Source organism: Globicephala melas, chromosome 20 (assembly GCF_963455315.2).
Source record: "Globicephala melas chromosome 20, mGloMel1.2, whole genome shotgun sequence".
Lineage (NCBI taxonomy): Eukaryota > Metazoa > Chordata > Mammalia > Artiodactyla > Delphinidae > Globicephala > Globicephala melas.
The window spans coordinates 36,437,017-36,449,139 of NC_083333.1; the positions used below are offsets into that span (position 1 = coordinate 36,437,017).

Genomic DNA, 12,123 nt, shown 5'->3' on the forward strand with positions numbered 1-12,123 from the left:
AACAGCCAGTAAGCGAACCCAGGTCTCTGTGACACCCACGTTTCACCACCTCCTTCTTGTTCCTTAGCTGCCACTTATTACACGACACACACATGCAGCACATCTCAGTCTCCAGAGCACGTCTGCATCCACTGGCCCTTCAGGATTATTTTCATGCCTTGAAAGCATGAGTCTGACTGCTAGGGTTCAAATCTCTGCTCTGCCACTCAATGTGGGAGTTGGGCACGCGGCTTGGTTTCCTCGTCGTGAGACTACTGTCAACGTTAAATGAGATAAGACATGTAAAGTGTTTGGAACAGGGCCTAGCACACAGTAAGAGCACCATAAATGTTGATGATGATGATGATTCCGTATTATAGGCAAAGTATTTGACTAGGGGTAGTAGAGCAATTTGACCAGAGTCACAAGGCTGAAATTTGGCCCCAGTCTTCTGAGTCCAAGCCCCAGACCTTTCTGTTCCACCATGCTGGCCTTGGCATTCCTCTGTAAGTCATTCTTCATGGCCAGGCAGCATGATCTTTTAAAGATGTAAATAAGTTGTAAAAAAAAAATTTTTAAATAATATTGGAGTGTTGAAGGTCATAAAGAAAACAGCGATAACTTCAATAACATAATAAGTTTTACATGGCATGAAAAATGCCATAAAAAATCAAAATTCAAGTGACAAAAATATGTGTAACTTACTAGAGGCAAATAGTTTATTGCCTAAAATGAAAAGAGCTTTTATAAAAAATACAATAAATTATGAGTAAAATGGCACCAAGATAGTAGAAAATGAATAAAAGATATGTATACACAGCTAAAAAAAAAAGAAGAAATGCAATTGGTTCTTAAATATTTGAAATGACAGCCTCTCTCACAGTAAAAGAAAAGCAATATAAGTCAGATTAGTCTCTCTCCTGCCTTCAAAGGCAATTCATCATTCTGCAAATAAAATTCATACTACTTACTATGAGCCACGAGACCCTACATGTTCTGGTCCTGCCTACCAGTCTGATCTCATATGATACTACTGTCCCTTGCTCAAGTCAAGGACCTCCTGGCCCCTTCTTGAACAGGCCTCTTTCCTGCCTCAGGGCCTTTGCACTGCTCCCTCTGCCTGGCATTTCACATTTCAAAAAAAGTCACATCTTTAGAGAGGCCCTCCCTGATCTCCCAATCTAAAGTGGTAACCACAGTTATTCTCTAGCATAATTCTCTTCACAGCATTTATTGTTATCTGGTATTTTTTCCAACATCCGGGTTATCTGTGAGTCTGGGCCTACTGACTATTTTTTCTGTTGATTATGCGTCACTTTTTCCTGCTGCCTGCCATGTCTAGTAATTTTTATTACATACTGGATATAGTGGATAATGTTACGAGGAGTCTGGAGTTTTTTTTGGCATATTGGACTTGTAGATGACGTGTTACAGGGAGTCTGGACTTTTTATCTTCGTAAAAAGAATGCTGAGTTTTGTTGTGGCAGGCAGTTAAGTCACTGGTGGATCATCTCGATCCCGGAGAAGCTTTGGGTTTACGTTTTGCTAGGGTGGGGTTGTTTGCGTTTTTCTGTTCAGTCTTAAGGTGTGGCCCTTAGCCTTGGGTTTAATCACAGATGAGGCCTTCTAGAGTTTTCAAAGAAAACCTTAGGCAATTACTCAGCTCCTCTAACTTGGTGGAACTTGAATTCCAAACTCTTGTTTCCTCGGCACCAGGCAGCAACTGCAATCTCCTCCTCCAGCTGCTGTTTCTCGCTGGGCTCCTTAAAGCTTCGCTCTGCCCACGCACAGTTTACAAGCAGCCAAGGATTTGAGGAGAACTTGTAGGAGGACATCTCCTGCCTTTCCAGGATTTTCCCTCTTGATTTTTAGCTCTTCTGGTAGCCCCACACTCTGACCGGTAAAGATGTTTGAGCTCCCCAGCCTGGGCAGGGCTCTCAGGAGGAACAGCTGCTGAAGTGAACCGCTCGCTCAGCAGCCTCTTCTCTTTCAAGGACTGTTTCCTCCCCAGCCTCTGTCTGGTTTTGATTGCTCTCGAACCACTGTATTTTATATTTTGTCCTTAGTCGATAAGGACTCTTGGCCAGAGAATTAGACTAATACAAGCTAACCTGCCATTTCCAGAACCAGAGCTCATGATCTGACGTGGTTTTGTTTATTTTCTGTCTCCCCTCTTGTTCAGAAGCTTCCAAGGACTTCATCTTCACACTATATTCCCCAGTACCTATAACTCTGCCCAACATACGGTAATACTTAATATAATAACGAATGAATGAATGAATTTCATGCCTAAATAACAATCACAACCAACCCGTCTAACTTTCTGCTCCTTGTCCCGGCTGCCAAATTCATTTTCCTAAAACAGAGCGCCCACATCTCCCGTCGCCGCGTGTTTGAAACTCCACAGTGGGAAGGCCAGTGGGGAGGGACACCGGTCACTCTATTCTCTGACAACACCAGGATGGGGGTCCTCTCGGGGCAAGACACGGGTGACTTCCTAAAGGACCAACGAGGGCGACTGCCACAGCTAATCCTCCCCCGCTGCCCTCACCCCAACCCTCCCTTCCGGCCCCCCTCCAGGAACCATAAACTGGCCGAGGACTTGATCCAGGCCTGTCTGAGCCTTTGATTGGATCGGGCATTTGATTCTCAGAAACTCCACTCCAGCGAGGAGAGTCAGTAATAACAGAAAGTGGCCCTTGGCAGGCGGCAGGGAGGGGGCGTGGGACCGGAAAAGGGAGAAAGTAATGCTTGCTTTTATAGGCGCTCTTGGAGATGGGTGGGGCTGGACATGCAGCTCAGAACGTCACAGGAGCCCACGGCAGCCCAGGGGGACAGTAGCTCCCCCTCCTCCCTGACCAGAAAACCCACGCATGGTCTACATCAAATCGTAACAAATGGCAAATGCAGGGTCTGAAAGAGGCCCGTGGGGTCGGGAGACGCCACCTTCTCACCTCTCGGCAGATGAGGAAACTGAGGCCCAGAGGGCAAGAGAGCAGGACGCCCAATCGCAGTACCTTTCAAGGCCTCCGTTTCCTCCTCTGTCACGTGGATCACTGCGCAAGTCCCCTCCTCACTCAGCTGTCCTAGGTTCTGGGTTCAAATCCACATATCTACCTGGAGCGCCCGCTATGTGCACGGTATGTCCCAGGCAACGCGGGGAACACGAGGAAACACACAGCGCCATCCTAGTTAGAGGACAGTGGGTTTGGACGCAGCAGGACATGAGGGCAAACGAGCCCTTCAAGTCCAGGTGTCTGGGGGTGGCGGAGAGAGCTGAGTCTTCAGAGTCTGAAGTCACTGAGGATCCGCAGGGGGTAGAAGGTGAGGAATGCGGGTCACAGAAGTGCCTTGGCGGCAGCGGCGGCAGCAAATGAGAAAAGGATAAGGAACTTGGGAGCGGCGGGGAGGCTGAGGCCAATTCTCAGCGGTGGAACCCAGGGGCTTTGCTGAGCAGGGGGCTGCGGGACTCTAGGGAGAGCATTTTCCGCTCAGGGTCGAGGGGCGGGAGGAAGGAAGCTGTTTCTCCAGGGGCCAATGGAAGCAGAGATGAAGCCCAGCCTTGGCCGAGCCGGAAACGCTCAGGCGAGAGGGAAAGGCACCAGGCATTTTGAGAACTGCCCCTGTGTGCTTTGCATGCACGGTCTCCGCGGGCACACGGGAAGCGGCAGAGGGAGCTCAAAGCGCGGAGGCCTGATGCCCCCCACCTCCCAAGAAGGTCCCCTCCAGCCTCACCCAGCCCCCTAGCCTCGCTCCACTCACTTGGGGAGCCTCAGGTGGCAATGCAGGGAGTGGGAGTGGCCCCCACTAGGACCTCGGTAGGGTCCTCAGCAAAACCAAAGATGACCCCTTGTATCTGGATGGCAACCACACCGACACCACACCACCAGGCACCCAGTTGTGGGCCACGGTGCACTTGTTCAGGGAGTGAATGAATGAATGAGGCCAGGGAGGGAACTGTGCATCGAAAACCAACTGCACGTCATTCATTCATTTGTTCAACAAATATTCCCTGAGATTCTCACAGGTGGCAGGCAGGGTGCCAGGCACAGAGGGTGTGAGGATGAGCTACCCAGATACAACCCAGCCCCTGTCACCATACGGGCTGGCGGGAGCCAGGCTCTGCGTGGAACATACGGAGACGATAACGGAATCCCTGACCTCGTGGAGCTGCCCGTAGTCTCTGTCTTTGTTTTTGTCTACCTAGCAAACTTCCCACCCTCTTCCCCTTATTATTTATCAAGTATTTTCCTGCATCTCTAGCTATGTGAGTGGGCACGAGGCTCACTACTGGCCAATAATCATGTCCATCCCCCTGGCTACAGTGATTGGCACTTAAACAGGGCTGATCAGAGTCCTCTCCTGGAGCCCTGACGTCTCCTCTCTCTGTTCACGTGGCTAAACTGGGGCTGCCAACGGCCACGTTTCCTAGCATGAGGAAAAGATCTTTCTGTTGTAAGCAAGGAAGGAGATAATATGGAAAGAGACGCAGAGCTGAGAGATGGAAGGAGAGGAAGTGAGTCCTTGTGGTGCAGAATGTCCAGCCCCAGCCCCTGGGTTCCTGCGGCTCTTCCTCCGCACTGTGCATCACTCGGGATCATTTGCAGCCACATCCCTTTCTCTTTTTTTGCTGAGCTGGTTTGCATCGCGCTTTTGTCCTTGTAACCAAAGAATCCTGATGAACACACAACCCTAGGTCCATGGACCAGTCTGGAACACTGGTCCATGCGCCTTACTCCCCTGGAGGCATTGTTCCAGAGTTCCCTCTGACCGTCAGACCAATGATGAGTTTCTTGGGCCGGTGGCTGCCTCTGGGCCACGTCAGAGGAGGTGCTTGGAGGCTGGACCCACCGCATCCCCTCGATCGCATCTCCAGCTGCTCCCCCAGAGACTTTCTCATTCATGACAATGACAAGCATTTACGAAACACTGAACTAGATATTATAGGGAAATTAAGGATGTGGCTTCTGCCCTCAAGATGTTTACAGTGAAGCTGGAGATGCAGAACTCACAAAGCAATCCATGAAAAAGTTACAAGCAACACATCAACAAGTGTGCAAAACAGTCAGATCTAATTTATACCACATGGTTGGGGGTAAATGGATAGAAATGGATTTCCCAGGTAACTGAAGGAATCTTTCTGGTGTGGAATCCATACTTCCTTGCTTCTCAGACATCCAGGGCATCACCCTGGAAATTTATTCCCGTGCTCAAAGGTAACTGGGTTTTAAAGATATCTGCCCTACACTGAGTAACCCCACCTCCTCCCTCCGGGTTGAGGGTCACTGTGGCCTCCTTTCCTTTCCCGTTTGCTGTAAGGTACACACAATGTGCTGGTCCTGAGGCTGAGTGCAGAGATCACAACTGTCTGTTTCTCAGCAGCAAACCTCTCAGCTGTCCCTGCAGTTTCCCGGACTCAGCCCAGCAGCAGAGGCAGCCAGAGGTCTGACCTCCGATGAGACGGCTGTTCCCCATCACAAGCTGAAGACATCACGCTGAAGGAAGCGGAGGGGAAGTTCACTCGAGCACAGTGCCTGGCACACAGCAGGCTCTCCACAAATATCTACTGAACGAGGGACACGCCAAACAAAACCCTGAAAGGCGCAAGCAGAGACAAGGACACGGAGGGTGTTCCAAGTTCGGGGAATGGCAGAATCAAAGACTGGGGACCCAGCAAAGAGCCTGGCTCAGCTCCTAGAGAGCTGGGGACCAGGGACCAGCTGGCGAGCCTGGGGGGAGCTGACCATATTTGGTCCCAGAGGGCGCAGCAGGGTGGCCTCCAGCCGCTGAGTCTCTCCCCGCACCACCCGCCCCCCTCCCCGGCCGTCTCCCCCTTTGGCACCCCTCCCCAGGCCACGCAGAGGCCAGGGGTCATCCCAGGGAGAGCCACAGCCGCCCGCAGGGCTGCCAGCCAAAAGGAGCAGCTGTTTTCAATGAGCCACTTGGCCCTGAGGCCAGGCCTGGAAATGTCCGAGTCAGCAGAAGCTGCCAGTTCCGCCCTGCAGAGGGGCCAACCCTGGGGACCAGGCATCCCACCCTGCGCCACCCTCTGCTAGAGGCTGTGTCCATGTCCCTGCACGCACACTGGACCTGGGGGGGGCGGGGGCGCGGCAGGGCATTCCTTCCATGGAGGGCAGGGGAGTCACACGCCTTCGAGGCCCAATACTCTGCCCAACCATGCAGCATCGCCACCAAAATCCTGAGCTAGTGTGGGCTTCCCCCTCTACCGTCCACCCTCCAGGCTCTTCCTACTCTCCGGCCTCCTCCCCAGCAGCCCTTCCACTCCAGCCAGACCAAACTGCTGGTCCATTACAGAGCATGGGACAAAACCGAACACACACAGCCCCGAGGAGGCTCCGCGGCTGCCCCACGCACGCTTGTGTGCAGTGTCTCTCTCAATCTCTCCAGCAGCCAACCTCCTCTAGAGACGCTCTTTTCCCCCCTTAAAATGTCTGTATTGCACGATGTGATATGCTGTGTCTTAAGATGTTAAAGCAAACTCTGGCAGAGAATGGGTTAAGAGATGGGCTTGTCACCTAATACATGCGAGAGGATGGTGTGAAGGGGGGATAGGAATTCTGGTAAATTCGGAAAGGCAGCTTTCACCCTCCCATGGCTCTGCCTGGGTCCCCCAGGCGGTGCCGGCTGAGGGGAGCTGGCCCCTGGGGCTCTCGGAGACGCAAATCCTCACCCGCCCTGACCTTCACCCCGTGGCGATTTAAGAGTGTTTGATCTCATGCCCTGCTGTCTTTTGTCTTCTCAGACTAAAGCATCACGATATTTTCGGCCTGTCCCTTCCCAGGCCCCATCTTGTACGAAGGCTAGGAAGGGCGGGGGATGCCGAGCCCCATATCGCCTCTAACCTCTGGGGGGACCCTGCACCCCTCTGCTCACGGGCAGCTCCCGCAGCCTCGCTCCCCTGCCTGGTCCCCACGTCTCTTTCTCTACTAGAGCATCCCAGGGGCGGGCCCACCTTGACCCCATCCTCCCTCACGCCCGCCTCCAGGACCCGAGGTGCTGGGCCCAGCCCGTCCTCGGAGTTCCGGGTCTTCGTGGCCGCTGCGCCCCCCACCTAGGCCGTGCGCCCTCCTTCCGCGATGCGCCCCCATCTCCGCGGCGCGGCCCGGGGCCTTTGGGCGCAGACCCCTCCCCCAGCCCCGCCGCGGCCACGAGGTCCGCCAGGCTCCCCAGCCCAGCTCTGCGAACCCCAGGTCGGCGGCCTCCGGCGCCGTCTGTTAGCCCGCAGCCAAAATAAACAGCCCAAAGCCACTTCCTTCCCCGGGGGGCAACTTTCACAACAACGGCCGGCTCCGGTCGTGGCGGGAAGTGGCCTTCTGGGCCAGGACAATCCAACCTCACTGACCAGCCAGCGAAGGGCAGGATCCAGGACCCGCGGCTGGGGCCGGGCCCAGCTCCGCATTCGACCCTGGAAGGGAGCGCGCGTGGGTGGGGGCGTAGCCGTCCCGGCGCAGAAATCACGCGCCCGCCGCCCGCGCCGGCCTCCGCGGAGCCACACTTGTTTTACTTCTCCGTGGGAGTCGTCAGCAGATTATTTCATAAAAGCACGGATAGGAGAGCCCCAGCCCCAGCGCTGCATTAGATGCTTCATACCTCTGATTTAGGATGAGTAAATGAATGAGTGAAAGGATTTATAATAAAGGAGACACCGGGACAAACAGAGAGAGCGACTTCTAAAAAATTTAGTTTGGGGAATTCCCTGGCGGCCCAGTGGTTAGGCCTCCTCGCTTTCACTGCGGGGGCGGGGGGAGGGTTGGTTCAACTGGCCAAACAAAAAAAAAATTAGCTTTGCCAAAGTGGCTGCAGAACTGGGGGGGGGGCAGTAACTTAAAGCTAAAATACTAGAAGCCCCCCCGCCCCCCTACTGCTTACTGCAGAGTCAACAGAAAGGAAGAAAAAATCTCCTTTAGGCCTTTCTGTATTTTCCACAGTGAAGATTTTTTTCAAACAAAGAAAGAGAAACGTGTGGGGAATTAAACTAAAATCTAATGATTTGTTTGTGAGAAACTGAGGTTTCAAATATAAACCATTGGATTCGCAAGAACTATTTTATGAACAATTTTTCGTTTTTCTTTTGGCTGCGTTGGGTCTTCGTTGCTGCGCGCGGGCTTTCTCTAGTTGCGGCGAGTGGGCTTCTCACTGCGGTGGTTTCTCCTGTTGTGGAGCACGGGCTCTAGGTGCGTGGGCTTCAGTAGTTGTGGCTCATGGGCTCTAGAGCACAGGCTCAGTAGTTGTGGCGCACGAGCTTAGTTGCTCTGCAGCATGTGGGACCAGGGCTCGAACCCGTGTCCCCTGCATTGGCAGGCAGATTCTTAGCCACTGCGCCACCAGGGAAGCCCAACAATTTCTAACTAACGGTCTTTCACATAACATAGAAAAAAGGGTAGGATCCCTCCCCCCCATTCACACAACACAATGAGTTCCTCATTGGCTAAGTGCCCCTTGAGGGCTCAGGTTCTATCCTCCGCCTCTCCATGTCCCCAGCGTTTGCCTGCCATAGTCTGGACTCACAAATGTCGAATGACAGAATGAATATGAACTGGAGGGTCTTAGAATTCATCTTGTCAGTCCTTTAGAATTTGGAAACCGAAACACAGAAAGGTTAAGTGACTTGTCCAAGGACATTCAAACAACTGGAACCATGACCTTTCCATTAGGACTAAACCTTATTCAAGTCCTGAACCGCATCACACCAGTATCTGCTTATATAAGTTGACCATATCATTTATTGTCTCATGTTGAGAATGAGAAGGGGAGTTACTAATAATTACAACACTACAACAAGCTTGAGCCAGGGCTGTCCCAGGCAAACTAGGACATATGGTCACCCTGCACTTATGGAAAGAGACCACAAATAATGATACAAGTTAATGTTTACCATACACTTGGCTAGGTACCCGGCACCGGCTTCCCAGGCTTTCTCGTTAATCCTCACAGCAATGCTCAGAAATAGGTAAAATTCCTATCTCCATTTGACAGATAAGGAAACAGGTATTAAATAACGGAGAGATCAATTCTCTTGATAACACAGTTAATAAGGGGCGGAGCAGAGACGGGAGACCAGGAAGACTGGTCAGTTCCAAACAACTATTCCAGGCACTTGAAACTGATAAGCCACAAGCAAGGTGCATTTGGCCGTCACGGTATGTGACAGAAAAGTGAGCGAGCATTGAAAACTGGAGGGATTTCACATAAAAATCTGCATTTCCAACTCTCTCAGGAACATTGGGAGGCCTGACAGTGCTGAGCCAGTGTGCCTGTAAGGCGCCAGTCACAGTTTCTGGGTGGAGCTGCCCACCTGAGAGGGGGCTCACCGGTTTGCCACAGTCCCCACCCACCCCTTTTGCATCCCAGCCCCCACTCCAACACTGAAGTGGAAGGAGAATGGCCGTATGTTATCATGTTGGCACTACTGTTTTTATCAGAGTGCAGAAACATTCTTCAATACCCTGGTCTCTATTAAGAATGACCAGAGGGTTGTGCCTATTTCAAAACCGAAAAAAAAAAAAAGTGTGTTGGGGGGTCCCCTCTAAATTAGGCTCCACTGCCCAGCAACCATAATGTCCCTGTGACTCGCTGCATTCCTTTCTCGAGACGTGTCTGAAACACAGCACAATATGATTGTGAGAACTCCTGACACGATTCACCACAAGCTTTTGCTCCACTCGCTGGCAGTTCCGTGACCTTCTGATGTGGCAACATTCAAGGACTTGTTTGGTTCTCGAAGCAAGGCACGGATGGCACTCTTTTTAAAGTTGTGATGAGAAAAACAACTCCTTGGAGTTGCTGCCTCGGCACTTTACCGTATGACAAACCTGCTCACACCCAGAGTCTGGACATTTAGATAAGGGTCTGAGTTTGGGATTCCCGCCCGAAGTTCCTGCTTTGCTTTTTGGGGGGCACCTTTTAAAATAACCACTTAAGAGTTGAGCCCTTGGAGCTTCCCTGGTGACGCAGTGGTTGAGAGTCCGCCTGCCGATGCAGGGGACATGGGCTCGTGCCCCGGTCCGGCTGGGCCCGTGAGCCATGGCCACTGAGCCTGCGCGTCCGGAGCCTGTGCTCCGCAACGGGAGAGGCCACAACAGTGAGAGGCCCGTGTACTGCAGAAAAAAAAAAAAAAAAAGTTGACCCCTTGAAAAATTAGTGACGGAGTAGGCGGGGGGGATGTGTGGTTGACGAGCCAGTGCGGGTGTGCCGATTCCAGTGGCCGGCAGCGGATGGAGCGGTGGGGGAGAGGGCACGATGGGCAATGCCAGAGAGTGGCGCTGCGTGGAAAATGACCCCGGGTCTTCACCGAGCTCATTAAAGCATTCAGTTGCTGAGGAGCCCAAGTAGAAGAAATACGGAGTTGAGAGCCTGAGAATTTTGATAAATCCGGTTCATGGGTTGATTTTTCTTTTTTTAATTTTATTTTTATTATTTTTGGCTGCATTGAGTCTTCGTTGCTGTGCACGGGCTTTCTCTAGTTGGGGCAAGCGGGGGCTACTCTTCGTTGTGGTGCGCGGGCTTCTCATTGCAGTGGCTTCTCTTGTTGCGGAGCACGGGCTCCAGGCGCACGGGCTCAGTAGTTGTGGCTCAGGGGCTCTAGCGCGCAGGCTCAGTAGTTCTGGCGCACGGGCTTAGTTGCTCCGCAGCATGTGGGATCTTCCGGGACCAGGGCTCGAACCTGTGCCCTGCATTGGCAGGTGGATTCTTAACCACTGTGCCACCAGGGAAGCCCTGATTTTTCTTTTCAAGTGGCAGCCAGGAGAAGAACCAGCAGGCTCTGGGGCTCAGGACTCCAGACTTGACATGATATTTTTTGCCAAGCGGGTAATTAATAATGCTTGTGCTACTCCAGCCATAGTAAGTGTGTTATTGAACTGTATCCATCAAGATGTCCATTTAGGAGAGACATTATCAGGGTTTAAAGAATTTTCACAAAGTTTTGATGCAGCTGTGAAAGGTTTGGCACTGAGTAATTCGGATGTGATTCGACAAGTACACAACAGTTTCGCCAGACAGCAGATGTTTGAATTTGATGCACAGACATCAGAAAGAGAAGATGCTTTTCACTTTGTCAGTTATGTTCCTAGTAATGTAAGGCTGTAGGAATTAGATGGATTAAGAGAAGGACCCACTGATTTAGGTGTATGTCATCAAGATGATTGGATCAGCGCAGTGAGGCCCGTCATAGAAAAAAGGATACAAAAGTACAGTGAAGGTGAAATTCAATTTAACTTAATGGCCATTGTGTCTGACAGAAAAATGATATATGAAGAGAAGATAGAAGAATTACAAAGACAACTTGCTGAGGAGGAACCCATGGATACAGATCAGGGTAATAACATGTTAAGTGCTATTCAGTCAGAGGCTGCCAGAAATCAGGTGCTTATTGAAGAAGTACAGAAATTAAAAAGATATAAGATTGAAAACATCAGAAGGAAGCATAATTATCTGCCATTCATTATGGAATTCTTAAAGACTTTAGCAGAACACCAGCAGTTAATACCACTAGTAGAAAAGGCAAAAGAAAAACAGAATGCAAAGAAAGCACAGGAAACCAAGTGCAGAAGATGCTTTGGGATGTGTACACATTTCCGCTTCTGCACTTACTTTCGAGGAAACCATTAAGTATAAAGAACTTCGAGCAACACCCTAACTGACTCAGCGCACGTTTGACAATAGTCCCAGTTGGTCTCACCTTCCATGCGTGGATTCATAACCTCTCCCTGCCTGCATCATGTGCATGTGGTGCACAGTCAATAAAAGTGGTGTTCAGAAAAAAAAGAAAACAATTACTGACCTCTGCCCCAACCACCTGGTAAGCACGAGGTGCCTGCTACCCTGCTCCCTCTGTCCTGCCCACTGATGACCTGGGACTGAGGGCTGCCCTCCCCCTGGCCCATTGTGCCACCAACCCCCCGCCCCTCACCCTGTTTCTGGGATGTATAAGTAACAAATTGTTATTTTTACTTCCTCTCTGTTGGTTTACTGAAATTGTCCCTTCAACCAAAACAATCCCAGGGTTTTCACTTCCCTAAAGTGGGAGCTCGGATGCCGAGGAAGTACCTGCCGACCCCAGTCCAAGTAGGTGGCTTGTGCCTCCTCTAACCTGCATATTCTTCTTCTTCTTTTTTTTTTTAT

At 51.3% G+C, this 12,123-nt stretch overlaps 1 protein-coding gene and 1 pseudogene across 2 annotated transcripts in view; one reads left to right on the forward strand and one right to left on the reverse strand.

Annotated features, from left to right (window-relative positions):
• MRC2 (mannose receptor C-type 2) overlaps nucleotides 1–12,123 on the reverse strand; it is a 54,867-nt gene that overhangs the window by 23,503 nt on the left and 19,241 nt on the right. The gene's annotated exons all lie outside the window — the stretch shown is intronic.
• Nucleotides 10,729–11,610, forward strand: LOC115845323 (ubiquitin carboxyl-terminal hydrolase isozyme L5 pseudogene; annotated as a pseudogene).